The 16,006-nt window shown below is 43.6% G+C and overlaps 1 pseudogene; it reads left to right on the top strand.

Annotated features, from left to right (window-relative positions):
* The window catches only part of LOC143410790 (semaphorin-4C-like), a 58,783-nt pseudogene extending 43,526 nt beyond the window's left edge, over window positions 1-15,257 (top strand).
* The last annotated feature ends 749 nt before the right edge of the window (window positions 15,258-16,006 follow it).

Genomic DNA, 16,006 nt, shown 5'->3' with positions numbered 1-16,006 from the left:
CTCAAGCGGTAGCGCACTTAAGCGTGCAGCCGTGGTTCTATCCTTAGCACCACATACAAATAAAGATGTCATGTCCGCTGAAAAATAAAAAAATAAATATTAGAAAATTCTCTTTCTCTCTCTCTCTCTCTCTCTCTCTCTCTCTCTCTCTATATATATATATATATATATATATATATATATATATATATATATCTGTCTCTCTCTCTCTTTAAAAAAAAGAATAAACATTGATGTTCAATTTTCTAAAGCTATCTTAAAACAAAGAGTATTGTGCCGATAGAAGTATGAGAATTTTCTCAGGGTTCATGGAGAGACTTACTAGGCAAGATATATTAGCTTTCTGATATCCAAAAGACCCCAGGATTCATCAAAATTAATTTCAGTCAGCCACACTGGTTCATGTCTGAAATTGCAATAACTCTGGGGTGAGGCATGACTATTGCAAGTTCAAAGCAATGTTCAGCAACTTATTGAGGCTCTGAGCAACTTAGAAAGACCGTGTATCCAAATAAAAAGTAAAAAATGGGCTGAATATGTGGTTCAGTGCCTAAGTGCCCCTGGGTTCAATGCCTGTTACCAAAAAAAAAAAAAATCAGTTTAAAACAACACTTAAGACACAACTATCTTCATCATTTCATCATAATTAGTTTCTTAACAAATAAACCTAACAAGTGATAACTATTTTTATTGTCCCACAGGAAATACTTGGCAGGAATTCTTCAGGAAAGAAAGGTCCTTATAAATGTTGCAAAAAATCCTTTGATACAACATAGTTCCCCTCATAGAAGACAGGTAGAATTGTTTTACGTATGACCAGAAAGCAATTGTTGAAGTGTCCCTTCCCACGATATACATTATAGAAAGAAAAAACTTTAAATGGTTAAAAACACCCTTTTGAAACTTTCTTTCTGTTATACAGCGCACTTAATGTTTTTCAAGCTTTAAATGTGAATAGGAGAAATCTTTTTTTGTGTGTGTCCTGCATTTTATAAGAAATTCTTTTAATACGATAATGATCTTACTTTATGGAAGGTAAAAATGTAATCAAAGACATCAAACATATCTCTATTTCCTTCACTTAAGTGTATAAACAAAAAAAAAAAATAGGGGGTGACAGATTCAATCTGATGTAAGGCATAGTTCACTATGCCTTGCATCTGGCACTTGTAAGTGTTTCTGTTTTACTATTATTGTAATTGTCTCTGGATATCTTTTTTATTGCCACCAAAATAAAACAAATAAATAAAAACAAAACCCCATAATACACTCCCACATACAAACACAAAGACCAAAAATAATTACCAAAAATTCTAATAAATTCAGGAAAGAAGTTGGATAAGAATTAACCAAAAGGTGAATGAAAGGAGAAAACCATAAAATAAGCAGAAGACTGGGGGTAGGACGTGACAGGGTAAGATTGGGAAAGGGACATAAATGTGCACTTAAGACACCTAAATGTCAATACCTGCTAAAACTGGGGATCCAAATATGGGCTCTCTGTGCTTCTGAAACAACCATGTATTGCTACTTGGTGAAGGAGCAGAGCCTAAAGTTCTCTGTAGAAACTACTCAGTCCTGATTGAGTGGTACAACAGCAGGCAGAAACAATACATGAAATAAGGGGCAGGACTTGTTCCAGAAGAAGTTCATTTCCAAACAGAGGCTTTATTTCCACACTGGCTGGACCTGCAAGCAGCAGCATGGCAACCCAATCCACATTTTTAGTAGTTCTATAATTGTTCACTCTAGAACTCCCTCAGCTTCTCTGTAAATTTTAACATTTACATGGTAAAAGTTGGAAAAATATGTCTTTGAATTATCCAACAATTTTAACTATTATGCAAAGTTTAAATACTAAAAGGTCATACATTGTAAAAGAAATTCATATTCTTGAATATGGTGAAGACAGATACCTACAGAGAATAGAAACCACCAAGCACTGGCCCATGGCTTCCCAAGTTTCTGAACTCTCTCATTTTCTGTACTCGCTTGCCTGGGGATCAACAGTTCAACAGAGTGAGGGCAGTCCATGGACAGTGCTTTAAGCTGTGTTTATACTGTTTTCTTTCCTAATGTCTGTGATATTATGAGATTAATATTTTTAAGAGGATAAAATTATATTTATAGTGTATGTTATATGTGTATGTCCAAGGCCCTGTGTTAAATCTCTGTCATCAAAAATGTAAAATAAAAACAGAAGAGAGATGGGCATGGTGGCACACACCTGTCATACCAGCATCTAAGAGGCTGAGGCAGGAGGATCATGAGTTCAAGGCCAGCCTCAGGAACTTATAGAGGCCCTAACCAATTCAGTGAGACCCTGTCCTGAATAAAATATTAAAAATGGCTGTGGATGAATCCTGAAACCTAGAAGTCACAAAGTTAATCTGCAGAAATGCTAAACCCAGGGGCTAAATGTTTGTAGACTATGTAACTCAGGAGGTGCCTGAGGACCCAAGGTAGATCTGATAGGGATCCATGCCAGGGCTCAGGACAGGGAGTAGGACACTGTGCTGCTTCCAAGGAGCTTTCAGTTAGTGCAGAGTGCTTCAGCCCTGGCACTATTGATATTCTGGGCTGTCCCAGCTGTAAGGCATGGCGTGTGCATTGCAGGAGGTTTAGCAGTGTCCCTGTTATCTACTTACTTGATGGTAGTATCACCTTTGCATAATTGTGACAAGCAAAACATTGCCATGTGTCTCCCCACAGACAAATCAACTCTATCATGAATGACTGGCATAAGGCAAAATATTGATAATCACTATTAACAAGAACTATAATATGCCAAGTAGTGAGGAACTTTAAAATTCTCATGGAAAGATAACATCCATGGAAATTTCTATATCCTGACAGGCACAGTGGTTTACACCTGTATTCCCAGCAGTTTGGGAGTCTGAGGGAGGAGGATTGAAAGTTTGAAGCCAGCTTCATCAACTTAGTGAGACCCTAAGAAATTTAGCAATACCCTGTCTCTAAATAAAATATATAAAAGGACTGGAGATGTGGATCAGTGGATAAAATGCGCCCTGGGTTCATTTCCTGGTACAAAAAAATAACTTGTGTTTCTTGCTGGTCACAGTGGCACATACCTATAATCTTAGCATCTTGAGAGGCAAAGGCAATAGGGTGACACATTTCAGGCCAGCCTCAACAACTTGGGAAGACCCTGTCTCAAAATAATAATAATAAGAAGAAGAAGGAGAATCAGAATAGGCTGGGGATGCATCTCAGTGGTAGAGCACTTGCCTAGCATATGCAAGGCCCTGGGTTCCACCCTCAATACTGAAAAAAAAAATTACATATCCTAGGTGATACTTATAATCAGAAGGAAAATGATAAGCGATATCTATACTGTTCCATGACTGTGAAACTGCTCCCAATTGTATTGGGATTCAAAGATGACCAAAATCTATCCAGCAGGATATTTTATTGAATGCTCACAATAGTCTTCCAAATATTTATTATAGTATTACTGAGTGGAAAATAAACCAGAATACCCAGAAACATTATTCCTTTCAATATTAAGATGCTGAGGTTGATGCTTAATGTCTCCAAGGCTCACGTCACCATCACCACCACCCACATCCACCAAAATAATACTATCTATGCAGGGGACACACATATGTATCAACTACCTACTGTTCTAAGGTCATCAAATTATTTAATGCTCATAAATCCCTATGGTATCATTCCATTTTACAGAAGGATAAGAGAAATTGGAGATTTAGCCAAAGCTAAAGTGTTATAAATTGGTAGGTGAGGGATTTTTAACTGCATCACAAGAGTGGTTCCTCTTTCCAGCTGCACACACAGGGAGAGAGACATTCAAACCTCATTATTAATAGTTTCAATCTGTGCAAATTTTCCTACCCACCAGATTTAATTTGTAACCTCAAAAATCAATGCTCTTGACACTTTCATGGTCCTTTATGAATACACACAGAACCATAAAAACTTTTAGCCACCAAGTGTGCATGTACTCACCTAGATCATGCCCCACCTTCTTATTATTTCATGGTCACTATCAACATCAAGCAGCATTGATGGTGCAGGACTGAGTAATGCAAAACACATAAGACAGGCTACAATTGGGGGCATGCGAGATGACCATCAATAGATAAAGCTGCCTGGGCATCACTGATGTGAGGCTAAAATACTGACATGACAGTCACGTCGTTACCCAGAGTGAGAAAGATGTCAAACCCTTTCCAGCAGCTCTTTTTTTTCTTTGTTTTGTTTGTTTTTTTTTTTTTTGGAGGGACCAGGGTAACCCGGGATTGAACTCAGGGGCACTTGACCACTGAGCCACATCCTCAGCACTCTTTTGTATTTTTTTAGAGACAGGGTCTCACTGGGATGCTTGGCACCTCACTAAGTTTCTGAGGTTGGCTTTGAACTTGTGATCCTCCTGCTTCAGCCTCCTGAGGTGCTGGGATGACAGGCATGCACCACTGTGCCTGGTCTACCCTGTACACTTCAGGGTAAGAAACTATCAGAGGTGAATCTGTAGGCAGCTATGCACACTTCAGAGGTGCAATAGCTCTACCCTTTGCTTCAGGCCACTATAACGGTCCACCATTAGGTAGAGATAAGCCCTGGACACCACTGCCCTTTTCTTCCTGACCATGTCCATCCTCCATAGTGTATGCCAGATGGATAACACAACCCAGATTGATGTGGCAGAAATATCTACAATGATCCCACTGAGAGAACAAAATATCAACAAAGAATGTGTCCTACATTGCAGCGTCCTGATGGTTCACAGTGAGAAGAAATGCCATTTCTTTGCCTAGAATGACCAAAGGGAAAAATAATCTTCAAATTAAGACATTTTCATTTTAAAGGCACTGATCTACATTATTTGGTGACAAAAGGATCACTCCTATGAAGAAGACGGCCCTAGGGGGTAGCTTGAAAAATAACTCAAAAGTGTACAGTTGGGGTGGAGTATGAGTGTCTGGGTGATGGAGGGGGCTGGGAATGTGCTAGGGGTGGTGGTGCATACCTGTAATTCCAGCAGCTCAGGGGGCTGAGGGAGGAAGATGTCAACTTTAAGGCTAGTATCAGCAATATAGTGAAGCTTTAGGCAACACAGTGAGTCCCTATCTCAAAATAAAATACAAGAAAAAGGCTGGGGATGTGGCTCAGTTGTTAAATACCATTGGGTTCAATCCCTGGTACAAGAATAAAATAAAATAAAATGGCTTGTATAGTGTAAACAATGTGATAAAGGCAAGTGTTTGGTTCCTCAGAATTCCACAGTGGTTGATTCCAGGGAGAAAATTAGCCATAAGGTAACACTTAAATATGCTTTTGGAGGCCCTTGTAGACTCCTGTATGAAGAGAGTGATGTATGCTTGGCACAGTATGGGGAAAGAGGGATGCCTGTGGGAGAGAAGACACAGCCAGGAGGAGTGTGTGGCTTTCAAGGGGTAATTCTGGACACTCAAAGGGAGTAAAGAACCTATTTCCCCGACCTACAGCTGCACCTGCTTGCAAATGGGACAGAGCAAGAGGATTTAGTCAAGTTTAGCTCTGATTTAGACTGTGCTCTTGTGTGACTTTTTCTAACTTAAGGAAACTTCAGATTAGCAATGTTGAAATTTTGCTGAGAGGTGACAGTATAGTTTTGAGTCCACAGCATGAACCCTGAAGCCAGGCTGTGTGGGTCCCCATGGAAATTCTGTCACTAACAACTCATGTAACCTTGGGCTAGCTTCTTGAACTCTATGAACTTCAGTTTTCCCCTTTCAAAAGAGGTTCTATGCCAGGCATGGTGACACACCAGTAATCCCAGCAACTCTGGAGGCTTAGGCAGGAAGACTGCAAGTTCAAACCAGCTCAGCAACTTAGCAAGGCCCTAAGCAACTTACTTATCAAGACCCTGTCTTTAAATAAAATATAAAAAAGAGCTGGGGATGTGGCTCTGGTTATAAAAAAAAAGAGCTGGGGATGTGGCTCTGTAGTTAAGTTCCCCAGGGTTCAATCCCTGGTACCAAAAAAAAAAAAGTTACAGTGATGTTTAAATGAACAAATATACCTAAACCACTTAGCACAGTACCCATCACACCAGGGTTATTAATTAGTTGTGTGAGTTTATAAGTTTGTACTGGTTGCAAAGAGTCGTATGCTAACATGTCTACCCAATTCCAAACTGAGTGTTATCAGCCATTGCAGCAATAATTTGTTATACATTTATCAGCATATGGCACATCAAGAATTTTAATATGTAACTAACACAGACTAGTTTATGTCAATTCTTTGCTTTTCTATAGATGACATAAACATTTAGAGGTTGTCCCCTAATCCTCAACCCACTAACCAATACTCGTGCTCTTCAATCTAAAATAAAAGGATGCCCACAGGAAGTTTAAAACATTGTATTAAAATGCATTCAATACACTTAACCCACCAAATATCAAATCTCAGCCTAGCTTGCCTTAAACAAACTCCAGTGGTGTGAGTCTGCTGCAGAGCAAAATCACTGATGCCATACCTCTTTTTGTTGCGAGGGGGTACTGGAGATTGAACTCAGGGGCGCTCAACCACTGAGGAACATCTCATCCCTATTTTGTATTTTATTTAGAGACAGAGTTGCGCTGAGTTGCTTAGAGCCTCGCCATATTGCTAAAGCTGAACTCGAACTTGTGATATTCCTGCTTCAGCCTCCCAAACTGCTGGGATTACAGGTGCAGGCCTGCACCCCTGTGCCCAGCACAGAGCTCAATTTATAACACAGTGTTGTAAGGCTCATGGAATTCACTGAATATTGAACTCAAAGTGAAAAAAAAACCAGAGTGGTTGCCAAGATCTGCTCTCACATCATTGTAAAGTTGAAATATTTTAAGTCAACCCATCATAAAGTGGGGGCCATCTCTATTTATGGAGTGCTATCAATCTGTCTAGCACAGACTCGCTCATTATGGGGTACAGAAATATCCTGAAGGTCCAAATAACAATCTCCCTAACCTGTTTCACAAAGATAAAGCCATGAGGAAGAATCAAACTCACACCCACTCCCTGCCCATCAACCTCTGCTCATCTCTTAGCTTAAAGGAAGAGCAAGCAGGAATCTGTCACCAGCTAGCTGGGGAGCATTGCTTTCTCTGGAATCATGCTTAGTACCACCAAACTTTATCAGCTACAGTTTGTTTCCTCCCCCAGGAACCTCAGGTCTTTTCCCAGATAATGTGGATAAATACAGCCTGGCCCTGAGGCTGTATCATCTGCTGCTCTACCTGTACTCCTACTATATACAAACCTAGCAAAACCATCATGGACCATAGGAGGGGCACACAGAACCCCATTCACGATCTGAGTAAGAATGTATCAGGACTCCAGAGTAAAAATGTATCAGGACTCCAGAATGTGTCAAATTGCTTTTTCTACCATTTTCTACACTAGGGGATATTCATTTCACCCTTTTTAGCTGTGTCTTATGATGTAAGCTACTTGAAATTGTGCATGATACATTAATCACAATATCTAAGGATTATAGAGAATATATTCTTCTAAGCACTTTTTCTAACTCCTCTTTGCAACCCTGTGAAGTATGTTGGTAATACTCCACTTGACAGGAGGAAAATCTGAGCTTTAATACATTAATTTGTGGGCTGGCATTGTGGCTCAGTGGTAGAGTGCTTGCCTAGCACAAGTGAGGCATTTGGTTCAATCCTCAGCACCACATAATAATACATAAACCAGATAATGATATTGAGTTCATCTATAACTTAAAAACTATTTTAAAAAATGTCTCTAGTAAGACTCTAACTCACACAAATATGCACATCAAATGTCTCTGTGACTTAAAACTGCTTCCTAGCTGGGCATGCCTGTAATCCCAGCAGCTCAGGAGGCTGAGGCAGGAAGTTGGCAAGTTCAAAGCCAGCCTCAATAACTTAGCAAGGCCCTAAGCAAGTCAGGGAAAACCTGTCACTAAATAAAATAAAAAAGGGACGGGGCTGGGATGTGGCTCAGTAGTTGAGTGCCACTGAGTTCAATCCCAGGTACAAAAAAAAAAGAAAGAAAGAAAGAAAGAAAAAGGAAAAAAAAGAAAAAAGCTGTTTTCCAACTCCCTTTCTCTTAGGTAGTGAAAAATTTCACATGTATTAGAGATAATTTTTTTTTCCCACTTGAAAAGTGGCTGCAGCATCCTTCAGAGCAAAAGTACTTCACCTCCCCAAAAATGTGCAGGCATAAACTAGATTCATTAGGAATCTGTGCCTCAATGAAACCTGAGGGGGAATGTGATCATACTTTCCAATTCACAAAATGTTTTTATGTCATCTGCACAGTCAAATGCAAAGAAAAAAACTGAGGGTTATCCACACAACAGACTTTAGTGTGAAAATCCCAGCTCCTATCCCTGCCCCCCCCGCAATAAAAATTTATGGCAAGAACTTACATCAGAAACTGCAAGATTCTTGCTGAAACTGTATATGCTAACCATGGACAAAGTGTGAAAAGTGATGACATGTCTAACCATTTGCTTGAAAAGTCACCAATCTTGTTTGTGTTTACCAGTGGCTAATCTGCAGGTTACATCAGTTGAGGTCACATTGACTTTATACACCCATGTGTAGAAGTGGAATTAAAAAGTTACATTTAGCTGGGTGCAGTGGTGCACCCCTGTAATCTCAGCAGCTCTGAAGGCTGAGGTAAGTGGATTGCAAGTTCAAAGCCAGCCTCAGCAACTTATTGAGATCCTGTCTCTAAATAAAATAGAAAAGGGGATGGGGATATAGCTCAGTGGTTAACTGCCCTTAGGTTCAATTTCAGGTATAAAACAAAACAGAAAAAAACTTGTTTAAATATGTGGATTGATAAAATGAAAACAACAATCATTCTTCATCTTTGAAGAGGGGAGAATCCTTGTAAAAATGCTAAGCAGAGTGTTTGTGATGGGTGAATAAGAGGGGATTTTCTGGCTTATCAGACCACAGTACAATTCTGCTCAGAAATTCATTTTACCAATTAATTTAGAGATGCTCAGATATTGTGAAAACAATTTCCTAGAAATGGATATCAGAGAAAACAGGTTTGTAGCTGTAACTCCATTCCACTTCTTTGAGGCACAAACTTCTGGTACATTTTCTCCAGGACAAGCACTACCTAGCATTCCAGCTTTTAACAAAATGATTCCAATTCTCTTTATGACTATGGAATTATAGAAGAAGGGAATCAATAAATCTTAAGTAATATGCCAACAGGTCATGATCAAGTATAATAAGTTCCTGTCTTCTATTTCAGTCTCAATTTATGTTAGGTTCTTAAAAAGTGTTTACAAATATTTGTTTCCAAGCCAAAGGGACATGACATAAGCCCCCCACCCCCAGCTCCATCTGTTGGTGGTAGACAGAGTCTTAGTTCTGTGGCAGGCTTGAAAGTTTCTTTCTTTATAGGATTCATGATATTCTGATTGATATATTTCATTCAGGGTACCCTCCCCTTGCATCCCTTCAACTCTGCCTCTGACCCCTTTGTCTATACTACAGTTATGGTATATGCAGTTTCAAATATACCACAACAAAACCCACTCTTCTATATAATTAGCATACACAAAAAATCCCCCCTTTAGAGGGTATTGAACCCAGGGACACTTAACCACTGACCCACATCCCCAGCCCTTTTCATATTTTATTTAGCAACAGGGTCTCACTGAGTTGCTTAGGGCCTTGCTTTTGCTGAGGCTGGCTTTGAACTTGCAATCCTCCTGCCTCAGCCTTTAGAGCCACTAGGATTACAGGTATGCACAACCACGCCTGACTCGGAACTATAGTTTTTAGGAGAGGGGTCAAGGTACTAGAGTGCATGTTACAAGAGCAGCCCCTTGTTCTTCTTTTGATGACATACTTCAGTGTGCTCTCATTTCTAGCAGCCCTTACTTGCAAGGCTTTATGGAATCAGCCAGGTTTTGACGAAGCCGTTACCTAAAGTCACCACCAAAAGGGAAAGAAAAAAAAATTCCAGTGTGCTCTTTGCATTCCCAGGATTATCCCTTGCTCTGTTCCACGTGTTCTCTGGCTGAAAGGCTGCCCACAGAGCAACCTGCTTTATAATTCAGAGACTGGGGAGGCTTCAACTTGCAAGTCACATATTAACAAAGAGGATTTATCTCATCACTGAAGCCCAACAGATGCACACAAACTTCATACATACTGCAGATGCTATAAGTGTGCTCCCAATTTGCTTTTTTGCTATTGGTGCCTAATGGAGAGTAGAAATAATGCCACCAATATTCTAGGGTCACACTACCTAAGGATTCAAGCAGGCTGCTGGGCTCCATCTCCAATGATAAAAGGATGGGAAATAAGGAGGAGAGAAACATTCTGAGCCTGTGCTGTCTGATCTCTGCCACAAAACTTCAACCCTGCCATCAGCTGCAAACACGTATGGGCACTGGAGATCCAGTGAGATACTGTGATATTCATTTACTTGTGTGTGGGAAGGGTGGATGAAAAGCTACACATATTTAGAGTTTCAACAATAATTTAAAAAGTGGCATGACATCCTTGGAAAAAGAACTCCTTGCCTCTAAACTTAAAAGACATGGGAAGACAATTGCTTAGAATAAATCAATTTGGATGGGTATAGCCACTCTGGAAAGCAATATGGAGATTCCTCAGAAAGCTTGGAATGCAACCACCATTTGACCCAATTAAACCACATGGTATCTCATCAAATAGTGTGCCCCCAGGCCTTCCCAACCCCCATCAGGATCAGCAAGCTCTCTCTTCCCTTCTATGGCACTTACTGGATTATGCCATGATGAAGTACTATGGGACTCCCCCCAAACATACCCATGTACTTGAGCTTAAACACAGGGACACTCTATGAGCTGCATTCCCAGTCCCTTTTCAAACTTTATTTACATACAAGTTCTTACTACGTTGCAAGGGCTGGCCTTCAATTTGTAATACTTCTGCCTCAGCCTCCTGAGTGACTTGGAAGACAAGTGTCAGGGCTCCTTGCTGGTGGCTAGGGGCTTCTGTCCTCTACTGAAAGAAGCTTCCGGAGGATGAGGATCAAGATTTCCCACAGGGAATCATCCTTCTCTGCATCTACTTATGACATTACCATATTCCTTGTCCACTAGATCTTCTGGGAGGCACCAGCTGAGAAGAAGATCGAGTGTTCTGAGAAAGGGAAGAGCAACCATGTGGATGCTCAGGCACTGCTGGCCTCCTGAGCCTCACAGGGCACTCTTCCCTGGAGTACTGTCATAGGAGGGCAGACCTCTCTTTAGCCTCGGCACTAGTGGCCCTCACCTAGGGGTCTCACTGACTGATCCCTTTATCCCCAAGATGGAGTGTTTCAACTGCATCTGCTTCCTGCAGCCTTACAACACCTCCCATCTGTATGTCTGTGGTACCTACGCCTTTTAGCCCAAGTGCACCTACATTGTGATTGCTGCCCCACCCTGGCTGCCTGCCACCCTGGCCTCCACTATGGGGTCCTGCCCTCATGCTCATCCTCCTGACTGGCTCCCTCTGCCTCTAGAACATGCTCACCTTCACTTTGGAGCATGAAGATTTTGATGATGGGAAGGGGAATTGTCCCTATGACCCAGCTAAGGGCCACACTGGCCTTCTTGTAGGTGAGTGGATGTGCCTGTTTTGGGTGAGTCCCTTGGAACTTGACACACTCTGGAGTGTCTACACATTGTTTATGGCCTGACTATCCTTCCATTTCTCACAGATGGTGAGTTGTACTCAGCCACCCTCAATAACTTCCTGGACACCCAGCCTGTCATCCTCCAGAACATGGGGCCCTATCACCCCATGAAGGCAGAGTATGAGGCCTTATGGCTCAACAGTGAGCAGGGAGAAGGACTGGGGAAGCCCAGGGTGGGAAACCTGTGAGGTCCTTGTCACCTTATGACTGAACCTCCTTGCCTTGCTGCAGGGCCCCACTTCAATGCCTCTGCCTATGTCCCTGAGAGTGTGGGGAGCATCACAGGGGATGACGACAAGGTGTACTTCTTCAGTGAGAGGGTGGTGGAATACGACTGCTGTACCAAGCAGCTGCAGGCCCAAGTTGCCAGTGTCTGCAAGGTATTGAGCCCCCAGCATGAGCCCTGGGAACCCTGTGGGCTGGGCATCGGTTGACCCACTGCATCCCCTTGATATCTGCCAGAGTGACATAGCCGGTGCACACACACTGCAGAAGAAGTGGACCAAATTCCTGAAGTCACAGCTGGGGTGCTCAGTGCCCAACCAGCAGCTCTATTTCAACCAGCTGCAGGCTGTGCACACCCTGCAGGGTGCCTCCTGGCACAAGACCACCTTCTTTGGTGTATTTCATATGTGATGGTGAGTTGGCCAGGAATGCTGGGGTGGGGATGAGCAGGTGTTCACGTCAAGGGCAGTATGTGGGTGGGAGGGCCTGAACCATGCTGTCCTATAGGGACATCCAAGTGGTCAGTTTCTGGAACACTGAGTACTTGCCCCTTTTAAAGGCCCCTGGGGAAAGAAGGCAAGGCCCTCCCTGGTGGCACCTTAGATCTGCCTGCTGGTATATTCTTCTTCCCATGAGCATTTTCTGCTGATCCCTACATTCCTGCAATCTCTGGAGCTGGGGTGAGATGTTAAGGTGGGCATCAGACCTGACCCTTGAGATCCCTCTCTCATTGCAACAGGGGTGATGTGGACCTTTCCTCAGTCTGTGAGTACCAGTTGGAAGAGATCCAGTGGGTGTTCCAAGGTCCCTACAAGGAGGGGGACATGGTGGGGAATCAGCAGGTCAGGCCAAGAGCACCACTTGGGACTAGGCAGAAACCAACCCTGGGTTGTTTGAGGAAGTGCAGAAGTGGGGTCAATACACTGACCCAGTACCCAGCCCCCATTCTGGTTCAGTGAGTCCTTTGGGCAGGAAGTGTTCCCTGTCAGTTCCAGTGGCCTCCCACCAGCTGATAGCTCCCCTGTCCATACCCCTACCCCCACAAGTGCATCAACAAATGGCACCATCACCATGGTCACTCCAGTTCTCTGGAGCTGGCTGACAGAACCCTCATCTTCATCAAGAAGCACCCACTGATGGACAAGCAGGTAGAGCCTTCATGGGGTCAGCCCCTGCTCATGAAAACACCAACTTCACCCACCTGGTGGCTGACCAATTTACAGGATTTGACAAAGCCACCTATACACTACTGTTCATTGGCACAGGTAGGTAAGCTCTTGGGTGTGTCTGGGGCTGGGAGACACCCAAGAGCCTCATTCCCTGTCATTGACACTCCCTTCTCCAGACTTTTCCAGGAGATGGCTGGCTGCTCAAGGCTGTGATCCTGAGGCCTGGGGTCCACCTGATTGAGGAACTGCAAGTGTTTGATAAGGAAACTGTGGAAAGCCTTGTGCTGTCACCAAGCAAGGTAGCTAATTAGACTCCATGCACTGCCATTGCATCCACTCCACCATCCCCAAATCAGGTTGGCATGGTTGGCCAGTTCAGCCCACCTGAGTCAGCTCAGGGCAAGCCTGGGAAGTCAGGGTGTGTGCTGACAGGATTGGCACTCCACAGGAGCATTATGTATTCCCTGGTCCCTGCAGGGCTGCATTCCCAGAATTAGTCCTGGAGAAAACTCATGTTTTTTTTAGACACCTCTATGTGGGTCCAGGACTCTGCTTACAGCCTCCTCTCTGATCCTCTCCATACTCGCCAGACTTCCCCAGCTTTGACATGTTTATGGTGCCCTCCCAGCTTTGGTTTCTGCCTAGTCCCCAGTGGTGCTCTGGGCCTGACCTGCTGATTCCCCACCATGTCCCCTGAAGTGTTGTCTTTTTCCTTAACCCTCATACACATTTGCAGCATCCTCTGGATGATGATTTGTTTGCCTTTTGCAGCTATTATCACTTAAAATTGTTTCCCAGCACATGGAGTAATAGCAGAAAGAATATGGGGTTTTGTAAACACTCAGATTGGCAGTTACCATTCAAACAGAGAACACCTTATGCTGTGCTGGTGCTATTGTGAGAGCCAAGGGCACTGGAGGAAAATGTTTCATGCCTTCTGTGTGTATAGCCTCCCTGTTTTCTTGAGACTTGCACCTTCCTTTGCAGTGCTGTCTTCTGCCTCTTCTTCATGTGGGCACCTCTCCTGCTTGTGCTCCTTGGGGTCTGAGCAGCCCTGGGATGCATGTGGCCCTACCAACCCTCTCACTCCTCTTCTCCCACAGAAGCTGCTCTTTGCCAGCCCCTGCTCTCAGCTAGTCCAGCTGCCCCTGGCAGACTCTGTGAAGTACCACATCTGTACAGACTGTGTCCTTGTGCGGGACTCCTACTCTGACTGGAGCATCAACACTAGTCACTGTTTGTCTGTGGCCAGCTACTCTGGGTGAGCGGGTTCTGCAAGGGCTGGGACCAGGAAGGTGTGTGGATACGGTGGTTGGAAGCATGCTTCTGATACCCCTTTCCTCTGCCAGATCTCTACTTGTTCAGAACATGGGAATCTCAGATACCATAGGCTTTTGTGACCTTCATGGCACTAAGAAAGGTGAGCTTTTTTGTGTTCCCCTCCACTCCAGATGGACTGTGGTCCTTAGGTGGATTTTCCACATCACACCTCCCTGGCCCTTGGTCTCTTGCACTGACTCTGCTACCTTCTCTCTCTGTTGCTACAGTCAGTTGAATGCTGAAAAACATCACAATGGTAGTGGGCACAGACTTGGTACTTCCCTATCCTCTCCTTCAAGATGGCCTATGCCCGCTGGATCTTTGAGGGCCAGGACCTACCTGCAGACGAGCCAGGCTCCATCTACTATGATGCCCATCTCCAAGCCCTGGTGGTGATGACTGCCCAATATCACCATGCTGGGGCCTACAACTGCTTTTCATAGGAGTAGGGGACATGGCTGGCTGTTGAGGGGTATCTTGTGGCTGTGATAGTGGGCCCCTCAGTGACCTGGAGGTTCAGGCCCCCATGAAATACCTATGGCTTTTGTGGCTGGCTGTGGTTGCCCTGGGGGCTCTGTGCCTGGTGTTACTGGTTCTTCTGGTTTGGTCGCTTTGCCAGCGGCTTCAGGAAAATCTGGAAAATGATATCAAGGCAGCAGAGAGGACCCTGTTGTACCCGCTGGAGTTGCTCAAAGAATACATCAGTCCCCTTTCCAGCTCAGAAACAGAAGAGTAATTTTGAGATCCTGTTGGATACTAGTAATTGGATGGTCCCCTCTAGATTGTGCCTGGACACGCTGGGGCCAGCTTGGAGTTGGGTCCCTATCTGCACCTCCTGGCATCCCAGGCCAGCCCCTGCCTTCTTGAACACCTCTTTCTAGGGCCCTCAGGAGCGGGCCTAAGGGCCTGTGATTTCGTTTAGAGACACTTTTGGTTGTTAAAATGACAGGTGTTGTCTACATCCTTTCATGCCCAGGTCAGCTCCCACCCTAAGGACTGTTCTGGCTCAGAAGTTCAGTTGTGCTAATGTTGAGAAAGAAAACTTGCCCTGTCCAAAGCAGGGCCCTTCCCCTCCAGGTTGCTCTGACACACCTCTCATCTTGTTCTCCTCAGAACAGTGTTGTCACCTGACTCCATTTTGTTTCTTTGTTTATGTATTTTCTAATTCCACAATGATAAAGATCTTTTTCAATTGTATTGTGTGAATTATTCCTCCTTCAAATGATACCTTTTCTCTGGGGTCATTTTGCTTTATTCAGATGTATTATTTTTTGTACTGGGGACTGAATCCAGGGTTGCCACATCCCAAGCCCTTTTTTTATATTTTACTTGCAGACAGCATCTCCCTGAATTCCTTAAAGCCTCACTAAGTTGCTGATATTGTCTTTGAACTTGCGATCCTCTGCTATCAGCCTCCAGAGCTGCTTGGATTACTGGTGTGCACCAAAATATGTAGTTTAATTGTTTAATAACAGCTTAATAGTTTTTTTTTCAGGGAGAAAGCTGTCCTTTCCTGCCCCTACTCTAGTTATAGTTTCACTAGTCATAAATCTCTAGAATGACAGGTTGTTGTTGTTGTTGTTGTTGTTCAGTCCTTTGGAAATCTCTTTTATCTG

Source organism: Callospermophilus lateralis, unplaced genomic scaffold (genome assembly GCF_048772815.1).
Source record: "Callospermophilus lateralis isolate mCalLat2 unplaced genomic scaffold, mCalLat2.hap1 Scaffold_246, whole genome shotgun sequence".
NCBI lineage: Eukaryota > Metazoa > Chordata > Mammalia > Rodentia > Sciuridae > Callospermophilus > Callospermophilus lateralis.
Note: the sequence above shows the minus strand (reverse complement) of the source record. Positions and strands in the feature narration are given on the sequence as shown.